The sequence below is a fragment of the Arachis ipaensis genome, chromosome B3 (assembly GCF_059453495.1).
Source record: "Arachis ipaensis isolate K30076 ecotype BB chromosome B3, ASM5945349v1, whole genome shotgun sequence".
NCBI classification, from domain to species: Eukaryota; Viridiplantae; Streptophyta; class Magnoliopsida; order Fabales; family Fabaceae; genus Arachis; species Arachis ipaensis.
This window is the reverse complement of record NC_142438.1, coordinates 115,290,471-115,306,341: the sequence shown is the minus strand read 5'-3', so window position 1 is coordinate 115,306,341 and position 15,871 is coordinate 115,290,471. Positions and strand designations below refer to the sequence as shown.

The window sequence follows — 15,871 nt, the reverse complement described above, 5'->3', positions numbered from 1 at the left end:
GTCAAGTAGTTAATTGAAAAAGATTTGAAAATCAATTTTTGAAAAGATAAGAAGTTAGAAAAGAAGTTAGAAAAGATTTTGAAATTGATTTTAAAAAAGATGTGATTGAAACTTATTTTGAAAAAGATTTGAAAAAGAAATTTAAAAAGATTTGATTTTGAAAATTAAAGTTGATTACTTGACTAACAAGAAACTTAAAAATATATGATTTAAAATTTAAAGATTGAACCTTTCTTAATAGGCAAGTAACAAACTTTAAAATAATTGAATCAATCACATTAATTGTTAGTAAAGATTTTGAAATTATGAAACAAAATAAGAAAAAGATTTTTGAAAATCAAATTGAAATTTTCGAAAATATGAGAAAAAAATGAAAAAGATTTGATTTTTGAAAAAGATTTGAAAAAGATAGAATTTTTAAATTGAAAATTTGGTTTGACTCATAAGAAACAACTAAATTTTAAAAAGTTTTGAAAAAGTCAACTCAAATTTTCGAAAATTATGAGTGAATAAGGGAAATATATTTTTTTTTATTTTTGAATTTTTAATGAAGAAAGAGAAAAACACAAAAAAGACACAATGCATGAAGATTTTGGATCAAAACAAATGATGCATGCAAGAACACTATGAATGTCAAGATGAATACCAAGAACACTTTGAAGATCAAGATGAACATCAAGACTTATTTTTGAAAATTTTTAAGAAAAGAAAAACATGCAAGACACCAAACTTAGAAATTTTCAATGTTGAGACATTAATAATTCAAAAATGCATATGAGAAACAAGAAAAGACACAAAACAAGGAAATATGAAGATCAAACAAGAAGACATACCAAGAAAAACTTGAAGATCATGAAGAATACAATGCATGAATTTTCGAAAAATGCAAGAAAGAGATAAACATGCAATTGACACCAAACTTATGACTTGACACTAGATTCAAGCAAGAAACATCAAATTATTTTTGGTTTTATAATTTTATTAAATTTTTCTTTGGATTTTTTTTTCGAAAATTTTTTTTTGAAAAGGAAAATAAGGATTTCAAAATTTTTAATAGGAATTCCAGGAATCTTGTAATGTTAGTCTAAAACTCCGGTCCAGGAATTAGACATGGCTTACTAGCCAACCAAGCTTTCAGTAAAAGCTACGGTCCAAAATACTAGACATGGCCAATGGCCAGCCAAGCTTCAGCATACATAGTTCAAGCATGTGAAGAAGAAGCCTCAGTCCAAAAGAATTTAGACATGGCTTTACAGCCAGTCAGGATTCAACATTTTCCATGAAATTCCAGAATTCCTTCTTAAAAATTCTGAAGAAAAATATATTTTTGAAAATATTTATTTTTTTTTGAAAATAAGAATAATAAAAACAAAAAAGTTAAAATTAATATAAAATTACCTAATCTGAGCAACCAGATGAACCGTCAGTTGTTCAAACTCAAATAATCCCCGGCAACAGCGCCAAAAACTTGGTGTTGTTGCCGGACCAAAAACTTGGCACTGATGTTACCGGAAACAAATGCGAAATTGTTGTTCGTTCCCTCTCCGGCAACGGCGCCAAAAACTTGGTGCACGAAATTGTGATCATCAACAATGGTGCCAAAGACTTGGTGCTCTCAAACGTGAATCACACTTTGTCACAACTTCGCACAACTAACCAGCAAGTGCACTGGGTCGTCCAAGTAATAAACCTTACGTGAGTAAGGGTCGATCCCACGGAGATTGTCGGCCTGAAGCAAGCTATGGTCACCTTGTAAATCTCAGTCAGGCGGATTTAAATGGTTATGGTGAATTGATAATAAAAATATAAATAAAATATAAACTAGGATAGAGATACTTATGTAATTCATTGGTGAGAATTTCATATAAGCGTATAGAGATGCTTTCGTTCCTCCTGAACCTTTGCTTTCCTGCTGTCTTCATCCAATCATTCCTACTCCCTTCCATGGCAAGCTATATGTTGGGTATCACCGTTGTCAATGGCTACATCCTGTCCTCTCTGTGAAAATGGTCCAATGCGCTGTCACTGCTTGGCTAATCATCTGTCGATTCTCGATCATACTGGAATAGGATTTACTATCCTTTTGCATCTGTCACTACGCCCAGCACTCGCGAGTTTGAAGCTCGTCACAGCCATCCCTTCCCAGATCTTACTCGGAATACCACAGACAAGGTTTAGACTTTTCGGATCTCAGGAATGGCCGTCCATGGGTTCTAACTTATACCACGAAGACTCTAATATCTCAGACTCGGTCCCCTGTATTAGATATCTAAGAGATACTCATTCTATCTCATCTTCATGTAGAACAGAAGTGGTTGTCAGGCACGCGTTCATAGGTGAGAATGGTGATGAGCGTCACATAATCATCACATTCATCATGTTTTTGGGTGCGAATGAACATCTTAGATAAGTTTGAGTTGAATAGAATAACAATAGTACTTCGCATTAATTCATGAAGAATAGCAGAGCTCCACACCTTAATCTATGGTGTGTAGAAACTCTACCATTGAAAATACATAAGTGATGAAGGTTCAGGCATGGCCGAATGGCCAGCCCCTTAAACGTGATCAAAGGGTCAACAGATAATCCAAAGATTGTAAATACAATAGTAAAAAGTCCTATTTATACTAAACTAGTTACTAGGGTTTACAGAAATGAGTAAATGATGCAGAAATCTACTTCTGGGGCCCACTTGGTGTGTGCTTGGGCTGAGCATTGAGCTTTACATGTGTAGAGGTCTTCCTTGGAGTTGAACGCCAGTTTGTAACCTATTTTTGGCGTTTAACTCCACTTTGAACCTGTTTCTGGCGTTTAACTCCAGAATGCAACATGGAACTGGCGTTGAACACCAGTTTGTGTCGTCTAAACTCAGGCAAAGTATGGATTATTATATATTGCTGGAAAGCCCTGGATGTCTACTTTCCAACGCAGTTAAGAGCATGCCATTTGGAGTTCCGTAGTTCCAGAAAATCCACTTTGAGTGCAGGGAGGTTAGAATCCAACAGCATCTGCAGTCCTTCTTCAACCTCTGAATTTGATTTTTGCTCAGGTCCCTCAATTTCAGCCAGAAAATACCTGAAATCATAGAAAAACATACAAACTCATAGTAAAGTCCAGAAAATTAAATTTTTATTAAAAACTAATAAAAATATACTAAAAACTAACCAAATCATACTAAAAACTATGTAAAAACAATGCCAAAAAGCGTATATATATACACACACACATAGGAGAGTCTACAAACTTAAATACATAACAACATCCCAAAATATAACAACCCAAAAGAGAGACTTTGCTTACTCAGAACTCCATACACTCACTGAGGTACGTCTCGACCTGCATTTGAAAACAACAACATAGATATGGAATGAGAACCGGAGGTTTTCAGCATGGTAATGGGGTCCACATAAATAATATATAAGATCCCGAAAAAGCTAGAGGCAATCCTAGAACTTCAACCCTCAGATTTAAAACTTAAAGATTAAAATTGGAAACTATAAGCAGGGTAGTTTGTCTAAGGATCTTAATCCTAACTCAATTCTAACTTAATTATAACTTATTCCCTCAGCTTCTCGCCTTCCTCCAATCCTCCAAAACTCTGGTGGAACTGCCCTCGTCATTCCTTTACCAGACAAAGGGCTTCTCAGTTGCACAGACATACAATGCAGACAAAGAAAATATAGATAGAATGCAGTTACATCAGGTAGAATATATAGCAAATAAACATAGATATTCAAATAGGCAAACCCAAGTAATGCAAACTCAAACAAGACAAACAAATGCATATGATGTATGCCTTTCCTACTGACCATGAGCTAACATATCGGTTACTTTGCCAGAACCTGACACACCCGATAGGTAACCCGGATATTGTCTTTCTGACATGTCTCCACACTCTTGGGATATAGTTTCTGTCACACTCTTGGAATATAGTGCCTGCCACACTCATGGGATATAGTGCCCGTCGCATTTTCTGGGTTAAGGTGTTCTCACACTTTTGGGATATAGCGCCTGCCACACTCTTGGGATATAGCTCCCACCATGCTCTTGGGATATAGTGCTCGACACACTCATGTGATATAGTGCCTGACACACTCATGGGATATAGTGCCCGACACACTTTACAACAGAGAGAAACTCAAACATAATCATCACCAATCATCCTCTTTTATCATTATTCATTCAAGTTCAATTATTCTTATTCATCATAGTCAATATTCATTATATACTCAGTGTTTTTGCACTTCTCAATCATAATTTACAACTTCACAAACTTTCTTCACTTCCAAGTCACCACCCTTTCAAGGTTCAACTCCCTCACTATGAATAGAACCAAGTTTCAAGGTCTTAGAAAGTAAAAAAAGAGGTTTAGAAGTTTGAAATATTATTTAAATCACAAAGCACAAACTTGCTAAAAAATAGGGTCCCGCATACGCGTGCCATGTTGCGCGTACGCGGGGGTATCATTTTTGCTCACTCGCGTACGCGAGGAACACTTTAACCTAGGAAATGCGACGAGCACTATATCCCATGAGTGTGGCGGACACTATATTCCAAGAGTGTGAAGGGAACTATATCTATAGAGTGTGGAGGCATGTTAGAGAGACGATATCTAGGTTAGCTACCGGGTGTGTCAGGTTCTGCCAAAGTAACTGACATGTGAGCTCACGACCAGTAGGAAAGGCATACATCATATGCATTTTTTGTCTTGTTTGAGTTTGCATTACTTAGGTTTACCTATTTGAATATCTATGTTTATTTGCTATATGTTCTACCTACTGTAACTGCATTCTATCTGTGTTTTCTTTGTATGTATTGTATGTCTGTGCAACTGAGAGGCCCCGCGTCTGGCGAAAGGGTGACGAGGGCAGTTCCACCAGAGTTTTGGAGCATTGGAGAAAAGAAAGAAGCTGAGGGAATAAGTTAGAATTAAGTTAGAATTGAGTTAGGATTAAGAGCCTTAGACGAACTACCCTGCTAATGGTTTCTAGTTTTAATATTTAAGTTTTAAATCTGAGTGTTAAAGGTTTAGGATTGCCTTTGGCTTTTCCAGAACTTTATAATATATTTGTGTGGGAACCATTACCATGCTGAGAACCTCTATTCTCATTCCATATCTATGTTGTTGTTTTCAGATGCAAGTTGAGACATATCTTGATGAGCGTCTAGAGTTTTGAGTAAGCGAAGTATCTCTTTTGGGTTGTTATGTTTTGGGCTGTTGTTATGTATTTAAGTTTGTAGACTCTCCTATGTGTGTGTGTGTGTGTGTGTCTATATATATATTTAGAGGTCGACGTGGAGAATCAGGTTTTTTGTCTTCTGTTTTGGCATACTTTGTGCTGTATATCTATACCTACGTATGTAAACATTCTCCGGTCGGCCTTAGCTTTGCAGGTTGAGTTTGGAGCTTGATATCCTATTATTTTGGTACTCAATCCTTCATATACTTCATGTCTTATCCTTATCTGTTTTCCAGTTTACATTTTTGAGTGTGATGCATTTTTCTTTTGGGGATTTTGCTTAACCTTTTTTTTCAAGGCTCCTAGATACAACTTTCTTCAACTTCATCTATACATATATATTTTATTTTTAGAGGTCGTAAAACCTCACCACCTCTATTTTATGAACTTAAGCGTAAAGTGTAACACCATAACTTTTAGCACCTCATGATCGTACTAAAAGTCTGAGCGCTACTTACCTCTATTCCTTTAATTATATACCATGTGTATTTAATATTGAGCCTTCGCGAATACGAACCGAAACTGTTATTAAGAAAACGAAAGGAGAATTTAATTTAAATCACTTAATCACAAAAGTATATATATCCACAGAGCATTATATACATAGACTTAGTAAAAGAACTTCAATTGCAAGTCCTACCCCTTTAAAACCAAAAGAAAAAACCACGAGGGAAAATTAAATTCTAACAACTCAACTTGTAAGCATAATCTTCTATGCTCCTGTAGCTCCGCCCTAAACCTTCGCACCTGTAGCGGAAATAGGGGGTAAGAACTGGAAAGTTCTTAGTAGGGTCAGGGTTAGAAATTTAGTTCATTTTATATATACTTGGTCCGTAATAGCAGTCAACATAGCATAATCCAATTCAATAATTATAGAACACAGAATTCGAACAGCCACTTAGCACACCCACAAGCACAGAAAACACACTCACAAACAAATATGCGAAAACAAGTATGATGCATGTCTATTTCTATCGCAGGCCACAAGCTCGTGTGTCGGTTGCCTACCCGCTCCCGACATTACCCGGGCACGAGTCCCAGGTATCGCTTTCCAGATGCCTACAATGTGCATATAAGTCTTACGGCCAGGCTGCATACAGTGTGACTTTTAAATGTATTTCAATATGCTTACATCTGGAAAACAGTTCTCAGTGTGTGGGCGTCCCCACTATACATTTTGCACTAAGGCCCAAACAAGGTCGCATCTGCTCTCCTGTGGCAGACAGTCTTTTAAAGCTTTTTCTTTATCTTTGCCCTCTGCTCTCCTGTGGCAGAGATCCCTTTAGTTAATATATTCTTTTCTTTTCTGTGCTCTACTCTCCCGTGGCAGAGATTCGTTGGATTCTTTTAATCTTTGTTCTCTACTCTTCTATGACAGAGAATCCTTTAATTAATACATTCCTTTCTCTTATATTCTTTACTCTCATGTGGCAGAGGTTCTTTAGTTTCTTTTATTCTTTTAATTCTTTTGTTCTTTTTTATTTAATAAATTATGTTTCCATTTAACCCAGCAACCTTTGTCTGAGTTTGGCTTCCAGTGCCATAACCTTTGTAAGCAACCTCTGTCTTACAGGTGCGACTCTCTTGAGCCGATGTATGCAAACATAACCTCTGTAAGCAACCTTAGTCTTACAGGTGAGGCTCCTCTAGCCAATATATGTATCAATAACCTCTGTAAGCAACCTTTGTCTTACAGGTGCGACCATCCCCTGGATTGGCCAATGTATCTCTGGAAGCAAATCTCGATGGACTCACCACTATATCTTTGCTTCTCTCATTTTCTTTTCGTTCTTTCTTTCCTTTTCTTTTTTTTTCTTTCTTCTTCTTTTCTTTCCTATCATTCTATAATATAATTTATCTTCGCATTATTCCCTCGCCTTTCCTGAAATGTCTTATGGAAAAGAATGATAAAGTACTTTAATTAAGTCTGCTTTTAAGATTACTCTGCTTGCTTGCTTTCTCATTAATGTTACATATTATAATATTCTTACAAAATAATAACTTTGATAAATACTAATTATAATAATGATTTAGTTTAATATAAATGAGTAATTTTAAAGAAGTATTTAAAAGAATATTTATAATATTCTTTTAAAACTTAGTTTATAAAATCTTATTTTTAAAATTTTTTAAATTACTTTCTAAATCACGAACTTTTCAATATTTTATTTTTATCCTTAATATTTTATAAAATTATATTTGGAACCTGATGAATCCATATTTGACGATATATTTTGGTTTGAATTGAGTGGATTTCATCATATAAACCCACATTTATTCATATAAATAGCATACTTTTGTGTCTTCTCTCTCGATTGTGCCTAAATGTGAAAACATGCATTTTTGTGCTTAAGTTAGTGATTTTAATCCCACTTTTATGCCATTCGATGCCATGACATATTTGTTGAGTGATTTTAGGTCCTAGAGGAAAGTTTGGCAAGGCAAAAGTGGAAGGAAGCATGTACAAAGGAAGAAAACATGAAGAAAACAAAGGAGAAGCACACAGCCATGTGTGCGTACGCATAACTCCCTGTACGTACGCACAAGTGTAAATTCAGCGACCTGTGCGCACGCATACATCTGTGCGTATGCACGGGTACCAGTGCGTGCCTTCATTAAAAACGCACATGACTCACGATTTTGGGGCTCTTTTGGCCCATTTCTGAAGGCTTGGAGGCTGAAATCAAGGGCTATATGAAGGAGCAACCACACATAACAAAGGGGACTCACTTTAGATTAGGTTTTCATTAGGTTTTGTGAGCTTAGATTAGTTTTAGGAAGCTTCCATAGGAGTAGGAGTAGGAGTAGTGTAGAATTTCTCTCTTTGATTTTTAAAAGTTAGGAGTAGTAACACCCTAACTTTTAGCACCTCATGATCGTACTAAAAGTCCGAGCACTACTTACCTCTATTCCTTTAATTATATACTATGTTTATTTAATATTGAGCCTTCGCGAATACGAACCGAAACTCTTATTAAGAAAACGAAAGGAGACTTTATTTTAAATCACTTAATCACAAAAGTATATATATCCACATAGCATTATATACATAGACTTAGTAAAAGAACTTCAATTACAAGTCCTACCCCTCTAAAACCAAAAAAATAAACCATGAGGGAAAATTAAATTCTAACAACTTAACTTGTAAGCATAATCTTCTATGCTCTTGTAGCTCCACACTAAACCTTCACACCTGTAGCGAAAACGGGGTGGAAATAGGGGGTAAGAACTGGGAAGTTCTTAGTAGGGTCGGGGTTAGGAATTTAGTTCATTTTATATATACTTGGTCAGCAATAACATTCAACATAGGACAATCCAATTCAACAATTATAGAGCACAGAATTCGAACAGCCATTTAGCACATCCACAAGCACAGAAAACACACTCACAAACGAATATGCGCAAACAAGTACGATGTATGTCTATTCCTATCGCAGGCCATAAGCTCATATGTCGGTTGCCTACCCGCTCCCGACATTACTGGGGCACGAATCCCAGGTATGGCTTTCCAGATGCATATAGCGTGCATATAAGTCTTACGGCTAGGCCGCATACAGTGTGACTTTTAAATGTATTTCAATATGCTTACATCTGGAAAACAGTTCTCAGTGTGTGGGCGTCCCCACAATACATTTGGTACTAAGGACCAAACAAGGTCGCATCTGTAACACCCTAATTAACCTAAGTTTTACCTCACGTCGTAAAGCGAAGGTTAATCAGAGATTACGACAGTTCTAAGCTCATACATAATATATATATATATATATATATATATATATATATATAAAGAATAGAAAAATCTAGAAGCCCGATGAAGGATATAGCTCAAATTTTGGATTTGAAAAGTGCAAAACGTACTAACGAAGCTACTAGTTTAAGGCACAAGAAACAGATAAGATATAATAAAAGATAAGTATATAATATCATAGGAAACTAGCCACGGCTCGCTGAGTTTAAGCCGGCTAGCCATATACAAGTATAAAGAACCATACAGAAACCTGACAGTTTAAAAATAGTTTATACAAGTTTTTCTCTTATAATACAAGCCTCTAGGCAAAGACAAAATACAAAAAGAGGGATGTATAAACAAGATAAAAAAAAAGACTCCAAAGAAATCCAAGATCCTCCGCTTCTGTCACCATCCAAAGCAACTCACCGAGGTGGGTTGCGACCTGCATCTGAAAAACACAACAGAAATATTGTATGAGAACCGGAGGTTCTCAGTACGGTAACAGTGCCCAGTGATGTAGGATATAAGACCCCGGGATGCCAAAGGCAATCCTAAGCTCCATATCCATCACAAGATTCAAACTTAAGCATTCTAAAACAAATAAGTATAATTATATAAAACCTTAACATAACTAAACATGGTACTCTATCTTAGGGGAATACTATTCTAACCAAACACCGCTGTCGCACAGCCTTCATCAACCTATCCTCCATGCGATCCCATCGCCACCGCCTTCTGAACCTCCTCAATCCCAGTAGAAAACACAGGTAATATACAATGCAAGTAAAACACAAGTAGAAGGATATAAGGCAATAATTCAAATAGCAAATAGGCATGTTATACAAATAGACAAACCATTTCAAAGAGTCAAAGTATGCAAATAGATAGGAAATGCATATGATGAATGCCTGCCCTACTGGCTGTGATATCACATTGTCGGTTCAACTGCCAACCCGACACATCTCCATGGAGACGTCGCCCTTCGGAATTCTCATATGGGAAACCCCGAGATATAGTGCTCGGATCACTGTCCAACCGCCGTCCCTGCCGGGCGCATAGCGTCTCATAATCTCAGAAAAACAATATTTCAGTGGTTTTCAGAAAATATTTTCAGTATACTTGGTTCCATCATCTCATTCAGAGTCCGCGACTCATCTCAACCACTGCCTATTCATAACTCAGTTTCCAAATATCAACAGTTCATCATTCCTCATCTCATATATCAATCATCCTTCAACTAACGTCAAACTATTTTCAGTATGCCAGAAACCTAGGCCTCTGTTTTCTAATTTATCATAAAATCATCTACTTGAACTTTTAGGCTATATCCCGTGGTCTAATACTTACAACTAGGCCCAAAAGTCTTAAAATGGTGTTATAGAAGTTTACAACCTTGTTGGGAAGGTAAAATAGTTGAAAACAAGTAAAATTTGAGAAACAGGGCGTGTGCCCACACAGGGGTGTGTGCATGCGCACGCCCAGGAGATTTTAAAATGTCTGCGTATGCATAGGGATGTGCATATGCACATGTGGCAAAACTTACAGAATCTGTTCACTTGCACAACTTGTGCCAGTGCCCCTAACAGACTGGCCTTCCCAACGTGTGCATCTGCACAGGCCTGTGCATCCACACAGGCTGGAATTTTTCCTTAGATATGTGCACGCACAAGCTGTGATAGCGCTGCAAACAGAACACATTTCCCTGCCTGTGCGTGCACACAGGTGTGTGCGTCTGCACAGATCAAAATTTTCGCAAGGTGTGCGTCTGATGCCAGGGCATCTTGGCCAGTTTTACTGATCTTTTCTTTACTGTTTTTAGGTTAGTTTCATGCATTTCCTTAGGAAATAAGCTAGTTTTGGGCAGATATTCACTTACACCTTGATTTAAGCATACATTGTGCATTTTACTTTATTTCATGAGGATTTTGCATAAGTTTAGTGACAAATTGTATGTTACATTGCCCATGACTTGGACTAGAACTTTGATGCACTCTATTGCTTGATTTCAGGACCAAAGGAAGCAAGGAATGGGAGGTAACTTGCAAAGTTAATGAGAAAAGTGATTGCCAATAACGCTCTCAAAGCCATCATTGACCACGTTAAGAGTCACGTTAACTAAGTTAACGTGAACTCTAACGTGGAGAAGGGAAGTAGAGCCAATGTTAGTGACACTTAACATTGTCACTAACGTTGGCAAATGCTCATAAGTGGCCACGTTAGAGTCCACGTTAACTTAGTTAACGTGGCCTCTAACGTTAGAAAGGGGGAGAAGCGCCAACGTTAGTGACATTCAACATTGTCACTAACGTTGGCCTAAGGAGAAAGCTCCCACGTTAACTCCTACGTTAACTTGGTTAACGTGGGAGCTAACGTAAGAAGCAAGCATGGTCGACAACGTTAGTGACACCCAACATTGTCACTAACGTTGGAAGCAACCACACAACCCCCCAAGGAGCCACGTTAACTTCCACGTTAACCTAGTTAACGTGGAAGCTAACGTTGATGAGTGAAAGAATGGCCAACGTTAGTGACACTCAACATTATCACTAATGTTGGGGATGGCTAAGCATGGCCACGTTAGAAGCCACGTTAACCTAGTTAATGTGGACTCTAACGTGAGGCATAGGGGCACCTTGGAACGTTAGTGACAATGTTGAGTGTCACTAACGTTCTCGAAGGATGGCAAGCCCACGTTAAAGAGCCACGTTAACTAAGTTAACGTGGGTTCTAACGTGGGAACAAAGGGGGCTTTTCAAAGTTATTGGAAATGTTAAGTCTCAATAACGTGTGCGAAGGACTTAGAGGCAACGTTAGTGGCAACGTTTATGCCACTAACGTTGAAATTAACGTGGATTTTACTTAGTAACGTTAGTGAGAAAGTTGATTGTCACTAACGTTCTTGAACTTATATTTTCACTAAACGTTAACACCCCTAACATCCTGAGCTAAAATCTCTGCCCACTTCACATTTTCTCTCTGCAAGTAAAGCCAAGCCCAAACGAAGTAGAGAACTGCTTCAAACTCAAGATCCAAAGGCCCAAGACTTGAAGAACCAACTAGAAGCTGAGAGAAGTAGTATATATAGGAGTAGCTTTGAATTGTAAAGGAGTTCTGGAAGTTGGGAAAAAGAGAACCACTCTCTGTATTTTACCTTCTCTGCAATTTCTAGTTTTATGATGTATTCTCCATCTTGGTTTTCATTTTCAAGAGCTATGAACAACTAAACCCCTTTCATTGGGTTAGGGAGCTCTGTTGTAATTTGATGGATCAATACTAATTTTCATTATTCTTCTTCTATCTTTTCTCTTGATTTTACTTGAAAGCTTTCGATCTTCATCCAATTGAGTAGTTATCTTGGAAAAGAAGCTATTCAAACTTGGATCTCTTTTGAACCTTGAAAGAGGAATGAAGAGATCAAGCTAGAAATGCTTTCTCATGCTGGACCAAATTGGGTTTGGATGGGTATGTGACTATAACCCTCTCAATACTTGATTTGGGAAATGCATGTGGTATAATCAGTGACCATACTTCATCTCTTCTCATGAGCAATTGACCAAGGAATTGGCTATTGATCAAGATTTGAGAGATTGAATTGCAAGAAATTGTAATTCAATCACTTAAGATTGCCAAGGAGATCAATGAGTGCATTGATTGAGGAAGAGATGAAAATGAACTTGATCCGGAGAAGTGCAACATCTCCTAAGCCCAATGAACTTCCCATCTCTGATCTTACCCATTCTCTTTAATTTCTTCCATTTACTTTTATGAGCTAATCCCCCATTCCCATTTACAATTCTGCAATTTATTTTTAGTCATTTACTTCCAGTCCTTTAATTCTAGCATTTACTTTTTCGTTATTTACATTCCCGCCATTTTATCTTCTGCAACTCTCAACCCAAATTCTGGATTCGCTCAACTAGAACATTCTTCTAATTAAAGTTGCTTGATCAATCAATCCCTGTGGGATTCGACCTCACTCTATTGTGAGTTTTTACTTGACGACAAATTCGGTACACTTGCCGAAGGGAGATTTGTTGAGAGACAAGTTTTCCGTGCATCAAGTTTATGGCGCCGTTGCCGGGGATTGATTGTGCATCAACAATGATTAAATTGGAAGATCACTAGATTGAGCATTTTTATTTTGTGAATTTCATTTTCTGTTTGAATGATTTACTTTCTGTTTTAGTTAAACTTCTTCCCTTCCCCCTCTATTTTTTTGTTTTTCTTCGTTATTTTCAATTCTGTTCGCTAACCCCCTAACTGTTTGATATATTGCATCACCCACAACTAACAGTAATTCTGACATAAATACTTTCTGCACCTATCTTTTCTTGCTTGCACTTGATGGTTGTATGACAGGGAGAAGAAGCAGGGCTTCAACTTTCTTCGATTCTAAACCTGAGAGGACCTTCCTTAGATTAAGAAGGGAGGCAAGAGGAAAGAAAGTGGTTGGTGCTGAGGAAGAAGAGGAGTTCTTTGAAACAAACATGGAAGACAACATGGAAAACCATCATGAAGAAGAAGATCACAACCATGGGGGAGGAGGTAGAGCAAATCATGCTGGGGAGGATAGAAGAGTTTTAGGCTCTTACATAAATCCAAACCCAGGCAATTGTGGAAGTAGCATCCAAAAGCCAACAATCCATGCCAACAACTTTGAACTTAAACCACAGTTTATCACCCTTGTTCAGAACAACTGTTCGTTTGGAGGAGGTGTTCAAGAAGACCCCAATCAACATCTAACCACCTTCCTGAGGATATGTGACACAGTGAAGTCTAATGGTGTTCATCTTGACACCTATAGACTGCTCTTGTTTCCATTCTCACTTAGGGACAAAGCAGCCAAGTGGCTGGAATCTTTCCCGAGGGAAAGCTTGATAACTTGGGAAGAAGTGGTGAACAAATTCTTAGCAAGATTTTACCCTCCTCAACGAATCAATAGGCTGAGAGCTGAGGTCCAAACTTTTAGGCAACAAGATGGTGAGACTCTATATGAAGCATGGGAGAGGTTTAAAGACCTAACAAGGAGGTGCCCACCAGATATGTTCAACGAATGGGTGCAGCTGCACATTTTCTATGAAGGACTCTCTTATGAGTCAAAGAAGGCCGTAGACCATTCATCCGGAGGATCTTTGAACAAGAAAAAGACTATTGAGGAAGCCATAGATGTTATTGAGACAGTAGCAGAGAACGACTATTTCTATGCTTTCGAAAGAGGGAACACAAGAGGAGTGATGGAGCTAAACAATGTAGATGCTCTGTTGGCCCAAAACAAGCTCATTACCCAGCAGCTGGCTGACCTCACTAAGAAGATAGAGATGAACCAAGTAGCAGCAATCTCAACTTCATCAACAACCCAAGAAGGAGTGAATGAAGAAGCAGAGGGGAGTCAGGAGCAAGCCAACTACATTGGGAATTCACCAAGGAAAAACTATGATCCATACTCCAAGACCTACAACCCTGGATGGAGAAACCACCCAAACTTTGGGTGGGGAAGTGAGCAAGATTAAAACCAAGACCAGAGACGTTACAACTCCAACAACAATGCAGCTCACCAGCAATTCACACAGAGGACATCTCAACACCCCCACAACAATACTTCTCCACATGCTTATCAAAACCAAAACAGCACATCTGCTCCAAATCACTCATCACTTGATGACAAGCTCTCTAAGATTGAAGCCTTACTTGAAGGAATATGCCAATAGATTCAAGAAAATAAGGTGTTCAAAGAAGAGGTGCGAGCCAATATTAAGAACCAGGGAGAGACCATTAGGAAGCTAGAATTCTAGGTGGGATATTTAGCTGAGAAGATTCCCAAACCTACTGATAGCTTCCAAAGTGACACGGAGAAAAACCCCAAAGGAGAAGCAAAGAAAGTAAGATGGGAAGATTGCAAAATGGTCACTACAAGTGATCAAGAGACTGAAGACAAGCAAAACACACTTTTCGAACAACCTGAAGACAACTCAACAAAGGAGGAGGATAGAGATCACCAAGAACCAGAAATCTCACAACAAGAGCTGCTGAAGCTCTATGCACCCTTCCCTCAACTGCTCAATGGTACTGTGGGAAAGAGAATATACTCAAGGTTCCTAGACTTGTGTGCATCTCTGCATGTGAACATACCATTCATCAAGGCAATTCAACAAATGCCTGCATTCATCAAGTATATGAAGGAACTTCTTCCCAGGAAAAGCTCACTCAAAGAAGGCCAGACTATAGTGATGAACAAGGAATGTAGTGCCCTTATTCAACCTGAGTTGCCTACAAAAAGAAGAGACCCAGGGAGTTTTCACATCCCTTGTGCCATAGGTGAAACTATGTTCGATAGAGCACTATGTGATTTGGGGGCCAGCATCAACTTACTGCCCTTATCCCTGGTGAAGAGGCTGCAGATCAATGAGATAATGCCTACAGATGTAATCATCAGACTGGCTGACAAAACTCAAAAGCAAGCAATAGGAGTAGTGAAAAATGTGTTGCTAAAGGTTGGGAAATACTTTCTCCCAACAGACTTTGTCATCCTGGACATAGAAGAGAGTCACACTCACCCAATCATATTGGGAAGACCATTCCTAGCTACGGCCAAAGCACTTATCGATGTAGAGAAAGGGGAACTAATATTGAGAATCCATGATGAACGACTCAGCTTCAATGTTTTCAAACTCTCACAAGAAACAGAGCAAGAGGATAAGGAACTAAGCACAAATGATAATGAGACACTGAAGGAGGAGACAAGCACTGAAGCACAGCCAGTTCATTCTGAAATTTCCTTAATTGATAAACAAGGAAAACAGTAATTGCCACAGCTCAAAGAAAAGTTGGAGGAACCTAAACCTCTAAAGGCAGGTGAAGACAGCATCACAACTCCTTTAGAAAAAGAGGTCACCAAGGGGAA

At 38.1% G+C, this 15,871-nt stretch overlaps 1 non-coding gene across 1 annotated transcript; it reads right to left on the bottom strand.

Annotated features, from left to right (window-relative positions):
• Positions 1–13,910: 13,910 nt before the first annotated feature.
• Positions 13,911–14,017, bottom strand: LOC148572133 (small nucleolar RNA R71). The gene has a single exon (XR_015908391.1). It is a non-coding gene; the product is annotated as a small nucleolar RNA R71 (small nucleolar RNA).
• Between the last annotated feature and the right edge of the window lie 1,854 nt (positions 14,018–15,871).